Source organism: Benincasa hispida, chromosome 3 (genome assembly GCF_009727055.1).
Source record: "Benincasa hispida cultivar B227 chromosome 3, ASM972705v1, whole genome shotgun sequence".
Lineage (NCBI taxonomy): Eukaryota > Viridiplantae > Streptophyta > Magnoliopsida > Cucurbitales > Cucurbitaceae > Benincasa > Benincasa hispida.
In genome coordinates, this window is record NC_052351.1 from 15,855,021 (window position 1) to 15,867,848 (window position 12,828).

Consider the following 12,828-nt stretch of genomic DNA (forward strand, 5'->3'; position numbering starts at 1 on the left):
AGTAGGGGTTTAGTATTATAAGGCGATGGAACATCCTGTTGAAAACCGAATTGTCTCATCACCCTGTCAGGAAGATGCCACTCACCAATGTGAAAACATATGAGAGGACTCATCGTCCGTCATATGTTTTGACCATTCGTACAAAAATTGGACAAAGTATGTATAATAATTTTGTACGGCTCCCAAATAACCTGAAACACAAAATATTATATTGGAGAACATTAAAGACAAATACAATAAAAATGTATATAAAATAATCAATTAGGTTTAGTGTAATGTACCTGATCAAGTTGAAGCACATTAAACATGTATCTGTAAATCCCATAGAATCCAGATGTGTGCAGTAGCGGTAGTATTCAAAGGTGGAGTGGGATAGTGCGCTGGATAACTGCCTCTCGATGCCTACAAGATATTTCTCCAGTAGTACGATCTCGCCATACGATAATCGATGAATGGACTGGTCATACAAAACATCAGGATCAACAGGTCTTGGGTTTAAAGCCATTATCTGAAAGAAAAAAAATTATTTCTCAATTAAAAAAATATTTATTTCTCAATTAGAAGAATAATGTACAACTTAATTAAAAGAATAATATACAACTTTATAAATTATAATAAAAAAATTGAATATACAATAAAAGTATCTACACTTATTAAATATACATGATAAGAAGATTATTTATTTCTCAATTAAATAATGTACAACTTAATTAAAAGAATAATGTATAACTTTATAGATTACAATAAAAAAAATTGAATATACAATAAAAGTGTCTACACTTAATTAAATATACCTGATAAAAGAAGTATTTATTTCTCAATTAAAAGAATAATGTATAACTTTATAGATTAAAAGAATAAAAAAATTGAATATACAATAAATTATAATAAAAAAACTGAATATATAATAAAAAAATATATTTATTTTTCAATCCCTAACTATCTGGAGCCCGTCTTAGTAACGAATGACACTTCCTTTGATTATGGCCTAACTGATTACAAAATCTCCATCGTTGTCGAGTGACTGGTTCTGTCCAATCCATCTCGTTGTGATAACGTGAACTTTTCGATTTACCAGGTTTTCTCAACAATGATGGATCAGGATGTAAGACGGGGATATTAGAGTGCGTGATCCAGTAATCTTCATGCGGTACAGGTTTAAATTGAGGAGAGTAACATTCAGCATACGTTGACAATTTATAGTAGTCCTCAATAAAGTCTTCGTAGTTCATGTTAAAATGTGAGCAACGACCATAATATGCGAGCATGGAATGCCGAATGCTTGCCACTTATTACATGAACAGTACCACTCAGACTTGTTTAGCCTCAATATTTGAACGTTTCCTCCTTTGGCATTGAGACTACGACGTCCGGTCTTTACATGAAACACACCTTCATACCGATCATATGATTGTACTTCATGTTTACTAGATCTTGTAGCTTATTTATTTATTTTCTCGTGTGCGTACCTGGATTTTTACTCTACTTAGTATTATAAAATATGCTTGAAATAAATTGTTAATAACACACACACACATATATATAAGCTCTCGAGAGGCCATCACAGCGTGCCCTCATCATGTACTTCCACCATGCGATCGTGTAGTAAAGCTTAGCGACCGGATAGCATTTGGTATACGATCGTATAGTAAAAGGTATGCGATCGTATACCAAATGCTACACGGTCGTATAGATTTTGAGAAGGTCATCGTCTATTTGTAATAGGTAAGCGATCGTGTAGGAGTTTGTGGGCGATTGTGTAGTGAGGAAAGAGAGCTCTCGAGAGGCCATCACAGCGTGCTCTCATCGTGTACTTCCACTATGCGATCGTGTAGAATTTGGCATACGATCGTATAGTAAAAGATATGTGATCGTATAGGTTTTGAGAAGGCCATCGTCTATTTGTAATAGGTAAGCGATCGTGTAGTGAGGAAAGAGAGCTTTCGAGAGTGGGAGTTCGGAAAATGCTGTCGCGGAAAGGCCATCACAGCGTGCCGCTCATCGTCTTCTTCCACTAGGCGATCGTGTAAAGCTCAACGATCGTGCAGCATTTGGTATACGATCGTATAGTAAAAGGTATGCGATCGTATAGGTTCTGAGAAGGCGATCATGTAATAGTAATAGTTAAGCGATCGTGTAGGAGTTTATGGCTGATTGCAAAGAATTTAGTAAGTGATCGTTTAGTCATACTGAGCGATCATGGAGAGATTGTAAACGATCGTTTAGCTTCTAATAAAGAAGTTGTTCATCGTTCACTTGTTCTTTCCGGAAGTTTGCACCTATTGTTATGTTAATAAAGAATTACTAAATGATTGCATAGTAATTTTACTAAACGATTGTGTGAGATCGTGTATATAATTACTAAACGATTCTTTAATTTCCTTTAGGTCGAGGGTTTGTTCTATAATTTTCGAGAGGTCGAAGGTTGAACCCTTGACCTCTTTCAAAATTTCTCATCTTCCTTTACAGATCTTCTTTGGTTTTCGACAGGTCAAGGGTTGAACACTCGTCCTCTTCTCAATTTCCTTTAGGTCGAGGGTCAAACCCTCGATCTCTTCTTTAATTTCCGACAGGTCGAGGGTTGAACCCTCGTCCTCTTCTCAGGTCGAGGGTCAAACTCTCGATTTCTTCTTTAATTTTCGACGGGTCGAGGGTTGAACCCTCGACAAAATATTTTAAACTAAATCCATGCCTCGAAATCTCCAAAACAACCATAGATTTCTAAATAGTTTTAAAACAACTATATTTCCTTAAATAGTTTTCCTAATCACAATATTTAAAAAAATTCCGATTCAATTATTAATTTATTTTTAATGATGAAATTTGGTTTATTTTTTATGGTTGAGAAAGTTCTATTTCTAGGGGAAAAAACTAGGTCGAAATATATTGTTGTCTATTAAAAAAAAATCTTAGCGCCACAAATTTTTTTAACAAAGTTTTTTTTTTCCTGAACTTTTAATAAAATTTTCATGAAAAATCTAATTAAAAAATAGACATATGAACAGTCAAAGTAAATGAAATAAGTAATTTTTAACGAAGATATGGTTAGGCTAATTGAAAATTCGAATGTGATTTCTAAATAAAATAACTCAGATCTCATTTGGTAATCATATAGTTTTTAAAAATTAAGTTTATATCTTTTAGATTTCTTACAATGTTTTACAAATTTAGCCAAATTAAAAAAACAAAAATATATTTTTTAAAACTACTATTTTTTAGTTTTCAAAATTCGACTGGTATATTTTTTAACATGGATAAAAAGTAGATAATAAAGTAAAAAATTTAGAAATGAAAAGTGGTATTTACAACTTTATCTTCAAAAACTAAATATTTCGGAGCCTAAACCATCAATACTCAATCTATATAATAGCTTAATAGATAAATATATCTATTAAACGTTTTTAAAAAGGTCTATCTTGTCCCGTATTATTATACTTTTTTAGCACATGACAGTAAGTGTTCATAAGAAATTCGAAGCTCTATATATATCTTAACTAGTTCAACTAGATTTTGAATTGACATATTATACTTATACTAAATAAACTAATTAAATTATCGAGTACACAAACCTAAAAGTATGTTTCAATCTAAATTTTTCTCAAAATTTTATTAGTATGTCTCGATGGATAACATCACTATCATTACAAGTTAACATCCACGACAAAATCTAATAAAATAAAAATAATGGTAACTTGCTTTAATAGGTGCACCCATATTGTATAAAAACCTTCCTGACAAAATATATATATATATATAATAACAAAAGAGAGCATTGTTCAATTGGTTGGATTAAACAAATTAATTAATTAAAAATTATAAAGTCTTCCATTTTAAGTCCGTCGTCATTTAGAAGACCTAACAAAAAGCTTAGTTGACTTAACAAAGCCCTAATTTCTTGGACTGATTCAGATGTTGATTGGCTGCCAATTTAACATTCTAAATTTTTTTAATTAAAAAATAATGTGGCCCTCCTTGTCACTATCCTAAGTAGATTATATTACAATTATTGATCTTATTTTTAAATTTTTTATTAGAAAATTCTTTCTAACTTTTAATATTGGAATATTCATATATATTAAGTGTGACCCTTTAATCTTGGCCCTAGTTGAGGAATTTTTTTGAATAATTACCTTGACTTTTGAAACTTATGAAAGTGAAGCTTTTGAAACCAATTGCACAAATATTTTATATATTTATATATCTAACATTGTGTTTTATATTTTTAAAAAATAATGTTTCTAGAACCCCAGCCCAAACACATGTTGTAGAAATACAGCTGCCTATCTTTGGCTTTTTTAGAAAATATCCTAATGTATGACTAAAAATGAAATGAAATTTGAAAATTTAGGTTCGTTTGGTAATCGTTTTGTTTTTGAAAATTAATTCTATAGATACTATCAATACATCCAAATTTTTTTATTTGTTATCTACTTTTCACTAATGATTTAAAAAACCAAGTCAAATTTTAATAACTAAAAAAAGTAGCTTTCCAAAAGTTTTTTTTTTTTTTTTGAAATTTGACTAAGAACTCAACCATTGTACTTAAGAAAGATGCAAATCATTGTAAGAAATGTAGATGAATTATGCTTATTTATTTATTTAAAAACTAAATGGTTATCGAATGGGATCTTAGTAATTACAAACTTAGTTTATTCATGAAAACACAATAAGTAATAAAAATAATGAAGAACAAGGAAAATTAATTTTTAGATGAAGTTTATGTAGTTAAACAAAATACTTAAAAAGTTAAAAGGCTTACTTTGATAATTATTTAAGTTCGGAGAAAAATTTAGGTGCGGTTGTTTATTTTTGTGTAGTCTACCTAGTCGATCAATTTTAAAAATTGATGTGGGGTAATTTTTTAATTGAATTGTTTTTTTTTTTTTTTTTACTATGTAAGAAAAAAAAGCATAGGGAATAAGTATAGGTAAGATTGTCAGGACCTTTTTAAATATAAAAATTATTTAAAAATATTTGCAGCATGAGAAAAAAGGGTTAAGAAGAGGGCAGGAAGAATGAAAAAGATAAGAAGGTAAAAAAATAATTTAAAATAGTAATTTTTTAAAAAGATTAATAAAAGATAAGTATGACGACAACTTTTCATCAAATAATTAACAAAACCAATGATGGAATGACCAAGAAAGCTACCAAATTCATAAATCATAGTGATAAAATTATTGAGTTTAAACTTAATCGACCCTAAACCAAATTTACCTTTTTTTTTCTTTCTATTAGGACAAAAAAAATATAGTCTTTGTCCTTCTATTAAGAAGAACGATTAGGTATATTATTATCTAGATATAAAAATAATGGTACAAGTTTTTTTTATTTTTTAAAGAACTCAAAATTTCTCATCACGTGAGAACTTTTAATTGACTAACTAGTGGAATAAGTGTATTTGATATATTAGGGATATTAAAAAATACGATAATCTGTAAAACTCTGAACAATCCAATACAACTCATGCTGTTTGGGTTGGGTTATCAATTCATTTGAATTGGGTTGGATTAAAAATAAATGAAAATTTTATGAGTTAGGTTGGTTTCTGGGTTTATCTAAAATATCCCAAACCTAAACCAACGCAAACTTATTATTAACTTTAAAATTTATATATATATGTATTTTTACTTATGGTGCAATTATATATACATATATTTTTATTTTAGTTTGATTTAATTTCATTATTTTCTTGGATCATTTACTCTCCAAATCTAAAAGTTCCTAAAAATAATTTTTTAGCATTTTGGAAAGAAAATTTTCATTATATAAATTGAAATTGAGGTGTTAATCTTAATTTAATATATGAAAATAATTCAATCAAATTTTTATGTATTAACATTTATTAATTTTCAGAATAAAAATTTTAATAAATGATCTGATCAATCCGAACCAATCTAACCCAAAAGTTTTATGGTTGAATTGAGTTTATTTTTTTTAATAAAGGTTATTTGGATAGTTGAAATTCACAATCGAGATAGTTGAGTTAAAAAGTCATTCGACCTAATCCAATCCAATCATAAATATCTCTAGGATATATTTTAATATACTTTTCTTTATAAAGCTATTAAAAAAAAACTGTTTTTTCTTATCGATAAACTTTTCTTTATAAAGATGTTTAAAAAACATTTACGTGTATGGGACGTAGGATATATTTTAACGCACATTCTCTTTTTTTTTTTTTCCTTTTGTAGTTTAGTCTTTAGCAACAGCTATCAAAAATATCGATAAACCATCATTTTTATCATTAATAATTAGCCACTAGTGAAAATAAAACAGCATAAAATAAGAACTTTGTATTAAAAATAAAATTGCGAACTAAATGCAGTAATAAGGAGAAAATGTGTCACATCCTTTGTGTAGGATAATCAAATAAAAACCCCCAAGTGGAAGATAAAGATAAGAACAAAAAGTTAACTATATATATATTAAAAAAACATTAAAATTCAATCTAACATTTTCTAGAAATCATTAACATGATATAAATATTAATAAAAAAAAAAGAAAAGCAAAGCAAATTCCAACTTTTCTTTCACTCTCTGATGGTCAAGACGTTAAAATCAAACCCAATGGGTTCTTTGTCATCTCCAAATATTGCTTATTTCTATATATAAATAAATTTTATTTATTTATTTTTAAAAGGATTAACCCCTTCTCATTAAATATAATTCCAATTATCTATATTTTTTAATTAAATTATGAACTAAGTTTTAAAGTTATTAAATCTAACACTAAAGTTTTTTTTTTTAAAAAAAAAAAATTCGGTAAGAGATTTGAATTTTGGTTAAAGTTGTATATCAAGTTTGAGATCATGTTAACTAAATACCAATTAATTATCCAGTAAATTTTATATGTTTGACTTTTTTTTTTCTCGAGACCTTATCAATTTTACAGTCAATATTTTATCCTATGGTTAGTTTTTCTTTCAAATTGGTTTTCAAAGGATCAGGAGAATTTGAATTTGTGTGTTTTTTGTTGGATTTTTTCTACAACAAGCAACGGTTTTTCTTTTTATTTCCCAATTTTTGTAAAGAAAATTTTAAAATATTTTGTCAACGATAACTTGTGTGGTGTTTTTTTTCCCACCTTTTCAGAAACAAAAAACTTGAGTTCCAAATTTGAGAAACCATTTTTAGAATGGTCAATAAATTATCCATCAAGTTTCTTAGCAAGAATCCAAAAAAAAAAAATGAAAAAATGAAAAGAATAATTACAATTGATAGCATTTTTAGGAATAATAATCAAATGTATAACATTATTTTTTTTAAAAAAATGCAAATAGAGACAAGTTTATCAGCGATAGACTTCTATAATTTATATTTTCTTACTAGTGATATGGTTTATCGCAGATATATTTCTACCGATAATATGGTCTATCACTAATAAACTATTTAAATTTGGTCATATTTGCAATTTTTTTATATTATGTTATATCTACTAATATTTTAGATTTAACATCTATATTTGCAATGGTTCCAAAGAAAAAAAAGAAGAAGACTTGGTCAAGGTTTAATATCTAGAATCTTTCAGTTTTGTGAGGAAACACTCAAGTTTCTTTCTTACACAAATCAATTTTTGAGTTTTTCTACTATCAATCTGAACTACTCATTTATTATATCTAGACAAGATTGTAATTTTCTAGAATAGTTTGAAAAAAAAAAATCAATCTCAAACCTAATCTATTCTTGTGCAAGTTTTTCTTAGAAAACAAAACCAAAATTTGAATTAAAACTAAAAAAACAAAAGTACTATTCAAACTTAAAAAAATAAATATTTATCAAAAAAATTTAAACTATTATCCTTCCCTTCCTTCCTTATATGAAAAAAAAATCTTTTTAGACATTAAAAAATATTTAAAAATATTTACACTTTATAATAAAAAATTCTAAAAGTGTAAGCATAAAAAGATATTTAAAAATATTTATACTTTTTAGCAAAATAAAAATTTAGAGAATGTTATACTTTTGTTTTGTTATAAAGTCTAAATATTTTTAAATATTTTTCTATTTATAAGAATTTCCCGAAAATCCTGCCCACGCAATTAACAGCAAACATCATAAATTATAATTTAGAATTTCCTACTTTGACAATGGAGCTAAAATATTAAAATTTTTTAAAATAAATAAAAAATTCCTCATTATTCAATGACCAAAAATTTTCTTACAATATTGTGAATAACGTTAAAAAAAAGTTAATGTTTTCCATGTAGATTAAGACAAAGCCTCGACCTCTATAAATTTATAATGTTATCAATAATTACCCGTGTGCTTCCTTTTTATTATTTTATTGAATGATAATTGTAAGCAAAATGAAATTTTTAAGTGGAAAAAATCTGTTTCCATTATGAAAAGATCAAGTAATTGTTTTTTAATTTATTATTTTTTTAAAAAAATGGAAATAAAAGTAATGCGCAGATTTTAAAAATGAAAAAGGCATAGTAGTAGGGCCAATATTATAGCTGCCCCAGCTGGTACTTTCGTTTTGCTCCAAAATCCATAGCCACTACCATTTTTTGTCTAGTAAAGAAGAGTACTTTTTTATTATTCATGTTTTAAAAAAGGGGAAAATATCTTTTGAGTTTTTTTTTTTTTATTCTCTCTCTAAATTTTGAAATATTGACTTTTAAAAATTATGGAGTTTCAAAATATTATAACTTTACTTTTGACATTTGATTTTTGTTTCAATTTATTCACTAAATCTTAATATTTATATTTTTAACTTCGATTTTTCTCTAAATATTTATTTGTGTCGAAATACATTAATAGTTACAAATACTAAAGATTAAAGATAAGTATTTAGTGAAAAAATGATTTTAAAAGTAAATCTTTAAATTTAAAGACCAGATTGAAATAAAATTTTAACCTCAAAGATAAAGTTGTAGCATTTTGAAACCTAGAATTTAAATTAAAATTAAACTTAAAATTTAATAACTAAAAGTATAATATTTTGAAACTAAAGAATTAGATGAAAATTAGACCTAAAATCAAGACACGAAAAAGACATATTTTTCCTTTACAAAAAAAATGAAGAAGAGCACTTAAAATATATATATAATATATATATATATTAATATATATATATTAATCTTTCTTAGGAAGGGAAATGTGGCTTCATCTTTCCAATTTTAACCCTTCTCGAATGCTGGATCCGACCCGGCAAAATAATTGTTCCACTATGTATATTATTAATTATTAAAGTGGAAGACTTTGCATGTAAATAGAAAAAAAGTGAGAGACTTCGTAGTTTTTTTTTTCTTTTCTTTTTTTTTAGTGGAACAGTTCGGTATAGATCAATCTTCTTCCTTACAAAAATGTTTAATTTTGAATTTCTTTCACCCATGTGATAATTATTTTATTTTTTATTTTTTTTAAATTATTACTATTTTTATTTTTAAATTTCTTCATTTTTTTACTACTTTTTTTCACCATAATTTAAAAAATCAAGTCAAATTTTAAGAACTAAAAAAAGTAGCTTTCAAAAAATTATTTTATTTTTGAAATTAGTTAAAAATTCAATTATTGTATTTAATAAAAATATAAATTATTGTAAGAAATGTAGATGAAATAAACTTAATTTTAAAAAACAAAATAGTTACGAAACAAGATCTTAGTTTTCACTAATTTTTACATCATCAATCAAATTAAATGTCACATCTCAGTTCATAATTAATTTAATATTAATATAAAATAACGTGAAAGACTGAAGTGAAAACATTATAAAGTATTTAAACTTACAAATTAAACGAAAAAATAATAGTCTTTTTGAACTCAATAATCAAATAAATATTAAACTTAAAATTCATAAGTAAAATGTAACCATTTAAAATTGAGAGACTAGATGGAAATTATGTGCCAAAACAATATTTAATTAAGACATGAATGGACAAAAAGTTAAACCAGTTTTACTTTATTCACTAATCCATAGTGCAAAAGTTAGTTTTCAGATCCAAATTTGACGCCCTCCGACAATTTTCAAATAAATTTAACGCTTGCACTGAATTTAAAAAGAAAAGAAAAGAAAAATCAATTTAATGCCCCCATGAATTTTAGGAAATTTTTATTAAATTCAAGTGGAGTACCTCACCCAAAATTACAAAAATGTACAAATATGCCAAAATATTCCAATTAAGCTAAAATTGCTTGTCTTGTCACTCGTAGAAATAGAGTGATTTTGAATATCATTTGAAAAAAACAAATTGTGTCGAAACTATTTGTAAAAATAGAATTTTAGTGTTTACAAGATACTGAATTATAAATATTTTATTACTTTTTTTTAGTTCAATCTTTTTAAAGCCTGAAAACACTTTTTTTTTTTTTCTAAAAAAAAAAAAACAAAATTTATTATAGCTTTTGTGGGTTTTGCAACCTACTAAGTTTATATATATATATATATATGTTCGTAGAGGTTATCGGATAAACTTGCTTCAGGGAGTTGAACATGTATTTGTGTTGATTTGATGGGATGTGATTCGATCTCTAATACTTGATCCTCTGATTTCTTTCGGTTGAATGCGTATGTTTGACTTGAGGAAGCGAAATGCATGATGTTCTTGAAGTTGCAATCTTGGAAGAATCTTTGTATGTTCAGAATTTGAGCTTTAAGGAATAGTTCAGTCTTAAAAGGTGTTAAGGAGTTTCTCATTGAGAATTCTCTTTGGGTTCTCTGGAGTGTAAAATTGTTGACCCTCACACATGAAGATGACTCCTGATTCTCAAGTGGGCTTTGTAGGCTTGGATTTGATTAGTTTGTGGACTCAACCCTTGGGCTCAACTTATTGAATTAAATTAAACTGATTCAATCCAATGATCGTGACGAAAACACCTGACTTCATGAGGATTTGTCAATTTATGTCTTCAATTTCAATTTGGGACATGTGTCAACTTTTAATTAGTCCCAAATTCAATTATTTGTAAATTTCGTCATTAATTTAGTAAATGATGTGACAGTTTGTGATTTGTTCAAATTTTTTTTCTTTATAATCCATTTTTCTTTAGATTTAAATAGCTTTTTCTACTTTTTATTTAGGACATTGAAATTTTTTTAAGATTTAAAATTAACACTAAAATTTTAAATTGGCTTTCTAATTTTATGTTAACAATTAAATATATAATTTTTTTAAAAAAAATAGAATAAACTAAAATATAAATATTTCATTAATTTTTCAAGTTCAATCTCTAGAGAAGACTGAAACTTACCGTTTTTCTTTTCAATTATTATTTATATGAGTTCTTTGGGCAACCCATTAATTAAGTTTGTTCAAATTGTTTTAAAAAAATTAAAATTGTTTATACGTATCAAGTTCTTTCCTTTTTCTTTTGACATTTTTTCCATTTATTTTGTATCTTCAGTTAAATAATTTTTTCCTACTTTTTCTTTATTTAGGATAGTAAAACATTTTTTTTAATAAAAATTTTAAAATATTAAATTAAGAGGAATTTTTATATATAGAAAGGGGTCAAAGTATTTACAATTTATAGAAAAAAAAAAAAAAAACGGTTACAGACCAACAAAACCCAAATAGATAGGATGTAAAATACCGAAAAAGCCCAACGTAAAAAAAAAGGGAGAAAAAATGGTGACCCAACTCGGAACTTGACCCAACCACAATTAATTGACATGGTTTTCTCCGAGGATTTTTTTCTCCAACGAACGATGCTTCATCTCCTCCAATCCTCTCCATTTCATCGTTCTCTCAAAATCAATTTATTCTTTTTCTTCTTATTCTTCCATCGACATTACGTCACCTTCTTCTTCTTTTTTTCCCCCTATTTATGTCCTTTTCAGTCCGCTGCTTCATTTCCATCTCCGTCCGCTGCTTCATTTCCATCCCCGTCCGCTACTTCTTGGTTCTCTTCTTCTTCTTGTTAATCCTTCTTCTGTTGTTGCTTCTTACCACATCTTTCTTCTACCACTACATCAGTAATTAATAAACTTCAAAAGGTATAACTTTTTTTTTCTTCTTATCAATTTATGAATGATTATAGTTATTAAGCCCAATTCTAGTTTCTTGTTAGTGGTAATAACCTTTAATTTTGTGTACAGATGGTAAGCAACATCAAAAGGAAAACAGTTAAAGAAGAAGAATCATAAAAAAAAAAGAAGATAAAAACTCAAAAAGGAGAATAAGGGAAACTAAAACTGGAGGTATAAACAAACCTATGATAGATATTGATAGTGGTGTATTACTGTCTATCAGTGATATAAAGTGATGAAACATTTTCTCATATATGTTTGGCATGATTGTATATGTTTTGATATTTGATTGTTTGGATAGGGGCTATTTATTGGATTATATATGTTTTGATATTTGTTTTATTTTCAGCTTAGTTTGCTTATAGGACCCACTTCATGGTTTAGTCATGTTGTGACATAAAAAAAAGTACATAGAAAGTGATAGAAGTATATTATTAGTGTCTATAAGTCTATCTATGTCTATTACAAATAGACACTAATAATAGACTACTATTAGTGTCTACATGTGACATTAAGTGTTCTATATTATCTATCATTCATACCACTACCAATGTATACATATGTTTTCTTAGATATATTTAGTTGGGGGCTACTTAAGATTGGTGTTTTGATATTTCTTTTACAGTGGTGTTTTTATCATTCATAGATTACTTACACTTGATGTCATGCTTTAGTATATAAATAAGTACTTGATAGGCAGTGATAGATACTATCACTGTCTATCACATTTCATAGTTTGCAATAGACAGTGTATATCGCTAATAGATAGTGATAGAAGTTTACCAGTGTTCATTGAATGATAATAATGAGTGATAATCAATGATAGAATATAGACTGATAATTGTATGCTTAAAGAGG